Source organism: Neolamprologus brichardi, chromosome 23 (assembly GCF_056152115.1).
Source record: "Neolamprologus brichardi isolate AB-2024 chromosome 23, ASM5615211v1, whole genome shotgun sequence".
NCBI lineage: Eukaryota > Metazoa > Chordata > Actinopteri > Cichliformes > Cichlidae > Neolamprologus > Neolamprologus brichardi.
In genome coordinates this window covers 22,836,455-22,849,855 of record NC_142125.1, presented here as the reverse complement: position 1 = coordinate 22,849,855, position 13,401 = coordinate 22,836,455, and the positions used below count along the sequence as shown (strand labels likewise).

Sequence of the window (13,401 nt, the reverse complement as noted above, 5' to 3'; positions counted from 1 at the left end):
CATTGACTGTATATAAGTTATATAGAGATACAGTCTTTATTTATTTATTTTTTATTTTTTTGAAGGCTGCAGTCAAAGCAAATTATTGTAAAAACAAGACAAGTCAACTGTGGAAAAGTAACAAATCAGAAATCCTGTTAACAAATAATATTACAAATTGAAGAGCACTGATGAAGATAAGAGGAAGCATTTCAAGTTAGTCATTCTCTCAGTGAATACAAATCAAAATAAAATACGAGGAGATTAAAAAATACAAACATTAAAAGAAATAGCTTTATTATTTCAAAGTTTAACAGTTTCTTATTATTAAGGAAGATAATTTATTATTTTTTGTCAGTCTGCATAAAAAAATAGTAACGTATGTTGCGTAAAGGTCTGCGTGATGACGCTGCCGGCGTGCTGTGCGGAGGGGGCGTGGCCGACGGCTTTGGCTGCTGCAGCCAGAAAGAAGCAGTGAAGGAAACAGTGCGGCACTTTGAGGACGCTCTCCTGCTAACAGTTTGTGTTTCTGCTCGTTAATCGGATATTTAATCCCGCACGTAGCCGAGCCGGTAAGTAGAGTTTATTTACGGTAAACCTTAATTTAGGTGACGCCGTATTAAGATGTTTTTTGTCGGTTGTTTAGAGCTAATTTCTGCGGATTTTGTCAGTGTTTATAGTGCTGAGTGTAAGTTGGGAAACGGAAGCGTTGGCTTGGTTTCAATGAAGGAGACAGAGTTCACAGATAAAACTTGTAACTGACGTCTAACGTCTAACGTCAGACGCAGAGGACATTAACTAAGACAGCACGGGGGGTATAAATGCGCTGAAGTGTTCAATGTTGTACTGACAGGACATATTAAGATGTGTAGGTGGTTTCTTGAGTGTGGCAGGCGGGTCAGAGCGCAGAAACGCTGCTGCTGCCTCTATTACGTAACTTATTAAGGAAAACGATGCGTTTTCCTACAACCCCGTGCCTCTGTGTGTGTGACAGGAGTGTAAACATACACAGTGTCCTGCTATGACACCGCTGGGCGTGCTTACAGCAGTGATGCTGCGGCTCATGCACGCATCAACATGGCCATTTGTTCTCGCGTTACTGCGTGTGGATGCTGGCACATGTGGTCCGCGCACTTTACTGCAGTTTTTTTTCTGCTGGTTTTGAGTTTCAAGGTCAGCTGGACATCGATTTCTGAAGAGCTGATGATGCTCTAGAGGAGGAGGAGGAGGTGGTGGTGGTCGTGGAGGGTGACCTGCCACGAAATAAGGCCTTCAATGCGAGTGTGTATGACTGGATTTAAATTAGCTTCTATGCTGGTGCCAGATGATGAGCAAATAAGTCTTCCAGCTGGCTTTTGCGTCTTTGATTCCAGGCATGTAAACGGACCCCTAAAAGTTTAGTCTGGTTTATTAAACAGTGTATATATATATATATATATATATATATATATATATATATATATATATATATATATATATATATATATATATATATATATATATATATATATATATATATTAGGGGTGCAACGATACTCGTATCGATATCGAACCGTTCGATACAGTGCTTTCGGTTCGGTACGCATATGTATCGAACAATACAACATTTTTAATTTATTTTATCAACTTTCCTTCTGACGATGCTGTCTGTGTTGAGCGCTCAGTGGATCTGCGCTCGACAGTGCAGCCTAGGCGGAGTAGTCGAACACAGATTCACTGAGCGCAGGGCAAGCTAGCTAGACAGAAGTTAAGCTTGTTGCAACATGGCAAATTGAACCTCCCCCACCCTCATTCAGATCTGGCGTTTGGAACTATTTTGGTTTTCATGTGAGTATGACCCTGAAGGTAAGCGTGTCATGGACAAAAGTAAAACAGTATGTTGGATGTGCCAGCAATGCTCAATTGGTGGGAACTAGTGTGTTAGCGCAGTTAGCTCGTTAATGTGTTGACGTCTTCCAGCCCCACTCATGAGGCGATCCACGGTAGCTCGTTAACGGAGATTTGCCGTGTTGTGACCTTAACGTCATTTCAGATTAACGCTGACAGCACTAGTGGGAACACAACCAATATGACTGCACATTTACTCCGACATCATCCTAGTGCAAAGACAAGTGGAAGCAGACAAAAACAAGCACGCATGCTACAAACTTTACCCGAGTCATTTAGACAGCCGTTAGCACATGATTCTCCTTATGGGGACCTGATATGTTTAATATGCTGCTGAGAATATAGCCCAGAAGAAGCGTATAGTATAGCTTTTATTTTGGAAAGAGACATTTCTCCATAATAAACTCTCTTTTCCAAAGATGAGTGATTCCTCAATCAGATACAGGGCTCGCAAAATCGCTAGCCCGACGTCCTGGGGCTTTTTTCCAGTCGGGCTACCAAAATCTATCTCTGCCCTGCCCGTCGGCCTATCGTAGGAAGGAAAAATATATGTCAATGCTTTTGCATTCTTTCGGAAATGTAGCTGGGTAATCATGTCATTGGCATCGGCCACTGTCAATATGTGACATACTGAAATCGCGTTTGAATTTGCGCTTGTTTTTTGCTTTCACTTTGCAATCGCGTGAACTGTGTATAGAAAGCGACAGTACTGATTGGTGAGTGATGATAATTTGCGCACCAATTCCTCTGACATCATCTTATCAATCCTTAGCTTACTATGCAAACATGACAAGTGAAATCTCCTGCAGCTTAAACATGTGAGAGGTTGATCGCGCAGAGAATCGCTGAGCGTTATGTTAGTGCGTGTGTAAAAGCAGCAGGATATATATTTTAGTTCTGCTGAGCCAAATAAGACAGGTCAGGGTGAAGAAGTGACAAAACGGAAAGGTTATGACAAATCAGACTATAAGGCAAAAAGAAAGTGCAGCTTTATGGTTTCATGGACAAAAGAATTTCTGTGGCTGCAATATGACGAGCTAAATAACCAGGGCTGCACATAAGTGGTCCGCAGGTGCGCATTCGCTGTCAAAATAAAAACCCGCACAAGATAAGAAGTTGCAACGCGTGTTTGCATACATAAGATTTTAAGGAAGAGGACAGACATTTGTTTAGAACTCTTAAAGATGTCGAAGAAGCTCCTTTAAGCAATTACTGTGATGTTCCTCCACCTCCAAAGAAATGTCAGGAGTCCGAACCACAAAAGAAGCGTATTCTCGGAAAAGTGGTTGCAGGAGGTGAGCTGGCTTCAAACAAATGATGAAGCACAGAGATGTGGTGCAGAATGTGCCGTGAAAATTTAATAAATGACAAATTAATAAAAAGGCATGAACATTTTTTTTGTATCGAAAAAATATCGAACCGTGACACCAAAGTATCGAACCGAACCGAACCGTGAATTTTGTTGTATCGTTGCACCCCTAATATATATATATATGAACAAATTTAATTCTTCGTGTTGTAGTGCCAATAAGGTGCTGGGAACACTCCTTAGAGATTTTGGTCAACGTTACATGATACCATTGCAGAGTTGTAGCACATTTATCGGCTCCACATCTATCAGAAGATGGTGCACTGTCCAGGGGCCATGTCAAGGAATGGACATGGTCAGTAAATATACTCAGGTAGGCTGTGGTGTTTAAACGATGCTCAGTTGGTACTAAGGGGCCTAAAGTGTGTCAAGAAAATATAAGATGATAAGATGACCTTTATTAGTCCCACAGGTGGGAAATTGGTTTTGTTACAGCAAAAGTGCAAAGTTATGTAGCAGAAATTAGAAAACACTGAAATGCAATAAAATAAAATAAAATACTATATACAATAGAATAAAATAGAATAGAATAATATATACAATATAATAAAATAGAAATTCAAATGCTATATACAACTGAGTAAGAAAATACAGAAGTACAACTTCGTCAGAAGAAGAATTGTACAAGAATTGCACATATTCAGTCTTATTGCACGTGTGAGGGTTTGATCAGATGCAAAAGTCTTTGTTGTGGAGTCTGACAGCAGTGGGGAGGAAAGACCTGCGTCTCTCCGTCCCACACCGTGAGTGCCGCAGTCTCCCACTGAAGGAGCTGCTCAGTGCTGTCAGAGTCTCTTGCATGGGGTGGGAGATGTTGTCCAACAGGGATGACAGCTTATCCGCCATTCTCCTGTCACTCACCACCTCCACTGGGTCCAGAGGCCATATCCCCTATACCATGACACCATCAGCAGTCTGAACTGTTGATATGAAGCCGGACAGATCCATGCTTTCATGTTGTTTACATCAAATTCTGACTCATCTTTCTAATCTTCTATTGTCCAGTTTTAGCGAGCCTGTGTGAACCATGGCCTCAGTTTCCTGTTGTTATCTGACCGGAGTGGCATACAGTGTGGTCTTCTACTGTTGAGATGCTCTTCTGCATACTTTGATTGTAAAAAGTGCATATTTGAGTTACTGTTGCCTTCCTTTCAGGTCAAAGCAGCCTGGCCATTCCCTTGTTAGCCATTCTCTTGTTAGCCATTCTCTGTAAACCGTGATGATTGTGTGGAAAAATCCCAGCACATCAGCAGTTTTTGATTTACCCAGACAAGCTGCCATGCCACATTCAGTGTCACTTAAATCACCTTTCTTCCACATCCTGATGTGCAGTTGCCATGTGATTGGCTGGTTGAAATTTGTGTGTTAACGAGCAGTTGAACAGCTGTATCCATCTGGTGAAGTGTTCGCTGAGTCAGGGAGGCTTTGAAACAGTGATTTTTTTTTTTTAACGATTTCTTACAGTTTGTTGTTTACATCTTTGCCTGTGCAGCAGTTAAACCGAGTAATGGAGACAGTAACTAACAGAAAAAGAGGGGATTCTGATTATGACTCAGGATTGGCCACATTTGAGGGTTAACTTTCTCTAAATAAATCCAGTTTATGAGAAAGAAGAGCAGCAGATACACTTGCTTGCTGTTGATCGTTAATTACCTTCGAGGGAAGAGGCTTCGCATGTCAAGTTAAATAAATTTAGTCTCTGAATTTAGAAAGATGGCGTATTGATTCTGTCTGTATTGACAGATTGATGTGATTTGAAGCCATCTGGTCACTGCCCTCCTCTATCTCTGTTATATTTGTGTGTGCGTGGTGACTCATCAAACTCTCCCACTCAGTGCCGAGCTGGGGGTCAGGCGGCAGCACGTTGATTCATCTTCATCCGCGTCTCCCTCTGCGCTCTCGTCATGTATACAGCGAGCACGTGTGCGGCGGCGGTCGTGGCAGATGTTCTCTGTTGTCTCATTACCCGTCTGTTTTAATACATGCAGGAGGAGAAGTATGTAGCTTACATAATAATGAGGAGGAGGAGGAGGCCGGTTGGTAATGAGCTGTGTCATCCTTTTCATCAAAATGGATCGCTCCATAAACCCTCGATGTCATCAGGTCATGTTAAACACAAAGATGGAAAGACAGTGGAGATGAGCTAGCAGATCCGCTGCCATCAGCATTTTGCTGGGATTCAGGACATAAGCAAAACTGAATTAAACCAAAGAGAAACATTTCATCACATCTGCTAGTTCTGGTTTCATTTATTGAGATCAGTGACTAATGAGAAGTTACCGATCCTACACCAATAACTAGACTGTGGGTATCTGCTGATACCAAGCACTGGTCTGATACAAGTGTAAAACTAATTTAAAGTTAAATTAATAATATCTACTTTGAGCAAAGTCTTGAGCCACCTCTCACTTCTTTATATTTTGCTTCCATGGAGCCAGACCTTTCTTTCATTTTTTAAGTGCTCTTGAACAATAGTTCTCCAGGCTTTCTAAAGGTTTTCAAAAGTTTTTTCCTTTTTTTTTTTGTTAACCCATGTAACACTGACATATGAATCATTTGAGCACAAAAGGCTCCTTACTCAAGGGATGAACCAGTGTTGTGTCTGTACACAACAGACAGCTCAGCAAAGAATCAATTTTAAAATGTATCTTTAGGCACTTTTTTTTACTATCATCCTGCCACAGAAACACAACATTTGTTTCCATTTCTTTAGTTGAATCTATGAAAATTGCCAAAGATAAGTCCATGGGAAATTCCAAAAAACAAAATAGTATTTCTTTTCACAAACAAGTTGATTCCCAAAGAGATGTTACTTGAAATTTTTTGCATATCTCAGCATGGTGTGCACTTTGTCCTTATAAAAATCAGAGGAAATTGGACAATCGGAGGTCAAAGAAGTGGCAAGCCTAAAAAGAGAACTGTCTACAAGAGATGAACTGTATTTGAAAGTCACGTTTTTAACAGTGAGAAAAAAAAATCCAGCAATCCTGCTTTCAGCCAGTGGTGTTGGAGGTCTGTGTCTAAATTAATGAACTATGAACACAGGAAAGTACCATCATCTGGAAAGCACCTGACCAGTGGCTTCATGTTCCAGCATGACAGTGAGCCCAAACAAAATAAAGAAATGAGAGGTGACTCGAGACTTTTATACAGTACTGTGTAACGAGACGTTATCTCACAGAGGCACCAACAAATATTCTAAAGGTAACTTAAGGTTACATTTCAGTTTCCCGCAAAGATGTCTTCATGTCTGTTGCAGTTCCAACCAATCAACAGAAACTGAAAGACATGTAAAGCTTTCCTACAGTAGAGTATATAAACCAAATGTTATTCACATTTAAATACCATGCATGCATACCATGCTTTTGTGGCAATTGTACTGACCTTAATCTCTGATATACAGTTGAACAGATGTACCTGAAAGTCTGCTGAGTGTAACTTTAACCTGATAAGTATCTTATTTTAACCATATCTTACTTCTGTTCAGGAAAAGAAAAGGAAATAATTTTAATTCCAGATTTGCAAGAGTTATTTAGTTTCTTCTACAAATATCTTTTGTGAACAGTTCTTTTTAAACCACAAAGAAAAGTTCTGGTAAGAAATGAACCATATTTTAGTAGACTTAGAGTTTAGATAAAGTCCTTACATGGTAGTGTCTTGCCAAATGATACTTTAGCATGCAGACTTGCACCAATCATCAGTTTAGCAGATGACCTGCTCTACCGCCTAGCTACAGCTACCCGAGCAAACTTAGTAAAATAAATAGTAAGTAAAATACAAGGAGACCAGTGCAGATTGGTTAAGAGGAATTTGAAATGTTCTGCTTCAAGCTAGTGTAAAATTGTAATGATGAGGTGGCTACAAAATAGTTTAGATGCTTTGATTTCACCATGTCTGCACTGGTTTTTCAGATGGAAACTGAAAACAGGTATCACTTGAAACCGGTTTCAAATCTTTCCAAAGAATGAGACTTGTACGTGCTTTTATCAGCTTCATTAATCCCTGCAGGTTCTGGCTCATTGTATTCTCTGTAACTTATTTCAGTTGAGGTGAAGCCAACAGCAAGATGCTGAAACATGAATGAAAACGATGGTCATACAAATATTTTTTCACCTCCTCCATTTTAAATGTGGGAGAAGGATTTCAGATAATAAAGCAGTTGTATCAACACTGAAAATCTGCGTGGGTATACTTGTTTCCTCATGTAAAACCAGGTCAAGAATCAATAAAGGGACTCGATAAAGAAACACGTCAGTAAGCCAACTCGATAATGAGTTTGCTATCAATAAAGCCTCTGTCAAATAGAGTAGGAAAAAAGTAATCCTGCCACTACAGTTATTATAATATGCAGTTTTGAATGTCTGAATTTGTTGCTTAGTGCTCTGTGATCTAAGTCTTCACCATTGCTTACCCCAGTGGTGTCCAAACCCAGGCCTCAAGGGCCGGTGTCCTGCAGGTTTTAGATGTGTCCTTGATCTATCACAGCTGATTTAAATGGCTAAATTATTTCCTCAACATGTCTTGAAGTTCTGCAGAGGCCTGGTAATGAAGTAATCATTTGATTCAGGTGTGTTGACCCCTATTATCCTTCTATCAGAACACAAAATATTGATTTATTTGATTGTTCCTTGAAAGAGACTCAAGAGAACAAAGAAAATTAATCCTTTGAACTTACGCACCAAAAACATTTTCTCCAAATTAAGTATGTAAAGTAATTTTGGAGTTTCTTTCCAGATGCTTTCTAGCTTCTGTCCCTTTAAAAGCCATCTGTTTTCTCATTGGCTGCCCCTCATAAACAGAAGGCTTGAATCGCAGGTGGGTGGAGCCAAGATGTCAGCTCTCAGTGACATCAAACAGAGCCTAATGTAAGAAAAGAAAGCATTTGACACTGAGCGCAGAGCAGTCTGAAGCATGGGGAATGACTGACCTGTACACATGGTGATCTCATTATTTTTTTAATATGAGAATCCACCATTGTAACCACACAGGCTTATATTTGACACCATTTCGGAGAGGTGCAGTTTGGGTATCATGGGACACCTCTTGAGGAGATGTTGTTGCTTTTTCTGGCAGAGAAGGTATTAACTGGCTCAGATATTTGGGAAGCAGCGAGCTGGAGACAAATGTTTGCAGACAGGCAGGGAAAATAGGAGGATGCAAACCTTGAAGAATGATATGCTGATTTCTCCCTGCAAGACGAATAAGAAATTTCTTTTGAATTTCTTTTAAATTTTGATTTGCTAGTCAGTGCGGTCTAGTCTTTGTGAACTATGTTTGCAGATGACATTGCGATCCATAGTGGGCGTGTAAAGCAGCTGGAGGAGAGTCAAGAGTCGCAATGAGGGTGCTACACCAGAAGCCTCCTTCTGATCGCTTTAGTTGCTAGCAAATAGTTGGCGTGATGAGTCCTTCCTTTCACTGAATGTGTAAAAAACAAAAGACCTGAGTATTGATTTTAGAAAGTTCCCTTTTCTTGCTCATCACCCACTTTTATTAAAACTGCTGATATTGGGAGAGTTATAAGTAAGTAGGTAAAATTTATTTATATAGCACAGCTAAAAATCACAAAGTGCTTTACAACACAAGAAATGGAAATATAAAACAATGTAACAGTAAGTAAAACAATAAAAACAACATAAGAGGAAATTAATCAAATGCTTTTCTATATAAAAATGTCTTCAGCTGTTTTTTAAAAGAATCAATGGAGTCCGTGCAGTGGAAGAGAATGCCACAACCGTGGTGCAACTGCCTGAAAGGCCCGATCACGAGTTTTAAAATGAGTGCGCGGTACCACCAGCAGTCTCTGATCTAATGACTTTAAAGCTCGAGAAGATGAATTTGGTTTCAGCAGGTCAGATAAATATTGGGGAGCTTGACCATGTAGGGCCCTAAAGGTTAGAACTTAAATTTTAAAATGAAACCTAAAACTTACAGGCAACCAGTGAAGGGAGGCTAAAACTGGAGTAATATGAGATCTTCTCTTGGTGCCTGTTAAGAGACGTGCTGCAGCATTCTGCACAGTCTGAAGACGATTTAAGGCTGATTTGTTGACCATTACAGTAGTCTAAATGGGAGGAAATAAAAGCATGAATAATTGTCTCAAGTTCAGGCTTCGACACCATTAGTCTGAGTTTTGAAATATTCCTTAAATGATAAAAACAGTTTCGGACCAGCTGCTTAGAATGCTGCTCAAGCGACATCGAGCTGTCAAATATGACACCGAGGTTTCTGAGGCTCAATTTTACATAAGGGTCTAAGAAGCTGATATGCTGCCTAATTTCTGAGACCATGTTGTCTGGAGCAATAATTAGAGTTTCTGTTTTATCAGAGTTTAGTTGAAGAAAATTGTCATTTAACCATTGGTTGATTTCTGTCAGGCAATTACTTAAATTAGACAATTTATAAAACAGTATAGTTGAATGTCATCAGCATAGAGATGATAGGAGATATTTTTATAGGGCTTAATAATTTGACCTAGGGGGAATATATAAAGTAGAAAGAGAACTGGACCCAGGACAGATTCCTGAGGTACCCCACACAGCAAAACTGTTGATTCTGACGTCACATGATTCATGCAAACAGTAAAAGATCTCTGACAAATATGACAAACCACTTTAATGTACTTTCTGCCTGTTACGACCCGGCTCAAAGCCGCAACATAAGGGAGACGAATACCAGAGTGTAGGTGAACAGAGGTTTTGTCTTAAAATGGAATATCAGGTCGGCTAAAATGGCTGGTGCCACCAAGGCAAAGACAAGTGAGCTCCCTGGGAAGCTTGCCTCAGGTATGCCTTTATCCACACCTGACTAGGTGTGGCCAATTAGCACCAGCTGAACACACTGAGCAGATTAGAGGCTGCAGAGGGATGTAACACCTCCCTTAAAAGGGTTCCTCTGGGACCCCTAAATTTATTAAAAGCCCCTCTGAAGCCTTCAGGTCCTTGACCCACAAACCTGGAATAAAAGTTAAAGCTAACAGAAGCACAGTGTTCACATTATAGTTGGCATCTTTAAGCATGGATGCCCCTACATGAGGATCTGAAGTTGCCACACTGAACACAAAAAGTAACATGTGACCAACACAAAGGAGCACAACAGTCAAACCCAAAATGATTACCTATCTGCTACAACACAAAACCAAAAGTAGCAACAAATAATCACAAGTGATCTGTTGTCTCCACCACACAAACAGTCACATATGAGTGGCCCTATACCACAACAAGTTACTTAATCCACAAAGTTCAGTAAAGCAAGCATGCTAGTGACCAACCACAAAATGGAGAGCTATGGCCACACAATGATCACATCAAGGGTGGCTCAGCACCCCACAGTGTTATTGCCATCACCTGGCCAACAACACTCACAAGTGATCCAACAAAACAGCCATATTCCCCACAACACTAAAGGTCACAGCACAAAACACTCACCTCACAAGGATCTCATTAGCATCCATCAACACTGACATATGCACACACATATGGTGTACACACAATGCCAACTTAAAAACAGCCTACCTGCCTCAGCTACAGACCGTAATCGTGAATGGTCTCAAACCTCCTACCACGTTTGGTGCCACTGATTTACTATGTGCAACTCCCAGCCTAAAACACTAAAAACAACAAAACCCTAACTTTACCTATCCTAGTCTTCAGTGGTGTACCAGGCTCGAGGCAACTTTAAACGCGAACTCGAGAGCAGGCAGCAGACCAGAGATATAGTCTCCTACCAAACTCTGAAGCGTACCCCCACCCAGGATAGCCACCAAACACAACAAATTAAAACAACAAAGCAAAACAACAAACAAGTGCTTCGCTGGAAGGGCAGCACAGCCACCCAGCTGAAACACACTGACTAAAGGGACGTTGCTCAATCACAGTGAACACCTTCACTCACCCACTTAAAAGCAATACAAAAAACTGGTATTCGATCTCCACTAAAATGTCCAAAGATCCCGGACGAGCCCCCACTTATGTTACGACCCGGCTCAAAGCCGCAACATAAAAAAGGAGACAAATACCAGAGTGTAGGTGAACAGAGGTTTTGTCTTAAAATGGAACATCAGGTCGGCTAAAATGGCTGGTGCCACCAAGGCAAAGACAAGTGAGCTCCCTGGGAAGCTTGCCTCAGGTATGCCTTTATCCACACCTGACTAGGTGTGGCCAATTAGCACCAGCTGAACACACTGAGCAGATTAGAGGCTGCAGAGGGACATAACACTGCCATTTATAACAGAAATGTGCTTAGGAAGGCTCATTCTGTTGTTAATTGTCTGAACCATTCACTTCACAGTGAGTTTGACTTGTTGCCCTCTGGCCGTACCTGTGAGGAAGACCAAAACACTCCAGGTTTCTTTTATCCCTACTGCAACCCATCTCCTTAATGGCAAATAACTGTCCTGTGGCTTTTTATTGCTCTTATTGTAATTCTAATTTTAATATTATTGTTTTGTTTACAAGTATTGTTGCCTGCTGCTAAACTAATTTCCCCTTGTGGGACAATAAAGAATTTTAAATTCAATTGAAATTGATTGCTGCTAGGGCTGCCACAAATGGTTATTTTGATAGTCGACTTGTCACCGATTATTTTTGCGATTAGTCGACTAATCAGATCATGCATCCATTGGGAGTAAAACGTACAGCTTATTGCACCAGCATGCATCTGCTCTTATATAACTATCATTAGCTTACAGCTTTAAGTGTCTACGGTATGTGCTAACTAAAAATAAATACAAGATGATAGTTTATTAAATTTTAATGAAATTTGCAGATTTTTTTGGTGGAGTTTAATAAACTCAGCCATCTGCTCCTTGCTATCTAAAATATAACGGGACACCGGAGAATATTCTCGAGCATCTCACACTCCTGTCTTGATAAACTGAGCAGATATTTGAGGTTTACACAGTTACATTCTCGCCTGAAAATATGTTAAACGTTTATTTTGTGACCCAGAAAGAATAATAAGAGTAACATTAAAACTAACTAGCTGCCCTCATTTTTGAAAACTGAGCTGGGCCGTGCTATGAATTCTGGAATAGGTTGGGCCACGAAGTATACACCCAACGCATCCTTCAAATCTAGAAAAATGAAGGACGCATTTGTCAGCCCCATTTTTCGTAGTCTTTGAATTTGTGGAGTCTTTGAATTTGCACAGTCTTTGTCGTGTCGCTGTAATGTAATCGGCCTACAAATACGGGCACAGGAGGATGCGGTTCCTGAATTTGGACATAGCTACAAAACCGGACACAGCTTCTTCTTCTTCGGGGTTTAACGGCAGCTGGCATCCTTGTACATGCAGTGCTGCCATCTTCTGTTTCAGTCCGTTATTACACTCTTAAATCCTTTCAGGATCTTACAAAGCTTCAAATGACACGTCGACTATTAAATTAGTCGTTGACGATTTTAATAGTCGACATAATCGTGACTAGTCGACTAATCATGGCTGCCCTAATTGCTGCTGTCACCCTTAGTTTGTATGAAAGATGCAGACTTGTCTGCAAACACTCAACTACTTGCAGAGGAGATCTAAAACTGGTGTAAACTGGAGATGGGGCCTCAGTGCTGCATTTAACACATTAAAAGGGCCCTGATGTTGGAAGGTGAATGTTCTTCATTTCTGATTTGTGTTGCACTTGTTGCAGTTGACAACTGTTTGCAGACAAGTTGGCGTCTACCATGCAAACTATGGCTAACTGCAGCAGTCTGCTAGCAATCAATTTCAATGATGTTTCTGTGCAGCACATACTTTACCTCACATCCAATTTCAACCATTGACTGCCAGGAACCTCAGGGAGCCACTTGCCAAACGGTAATACACATTTTTCCTTAGCAACTAGTAGTTGCCTGGTGGTTGCTGACTGGGCCGTACTCTTTTGTGATCGGGGCCTAACAACACTTCTTAGATGAGGATGATGAATTTGTGATGTGTTCTGTTGCTATCTGCTTGTGTCTTGTTTGTAAATGATTTGAAAGAAAATCAAATGTGCAGTGATATGTAGAGGGAAAGGAAGAATTCATCTCCTACATTGGATAACTTGGTGTAAAAAGCCTTATGCTAGCAAGAAAGGAGGTAGGATAATATAAGCAATGCTGTGTTTTTGGTATATACAGCTGTCCATATGTGTCTGCAGGGAAGTGAAATCTTAGTCTTAAAGGGTGACAACGAGCTTT

At 40.5% G+C, this 13,401-nt stretch overlaps 1 protein-coding gene across 9 annotated transcripts in view; it reads left to right on the top strand.

Annotated features, from left to right (window-relative positions):
- Positions 1 to 419: 419 nt before the first annotated feature.
- inpp4ab (inositol polyphosphate-4-phosphatase type I Ab) overlaps positions 420 to 13,401 on the top strand; it is an 85,296-nt gene continuing 72,314 nt past the window's right edge. For all 9 annotated transcript variants that reach the window (XM_087836759.1, XM_087836758.1, XM_087836755.1 and 6 more), the window contains exon 1: positions 420 to 551. The gene's annotated coding sequence lies outside the window, so the exon portion shown is untranslated. The remainder of the gene's footprint in view (positions 552 to 13,401) is intronic.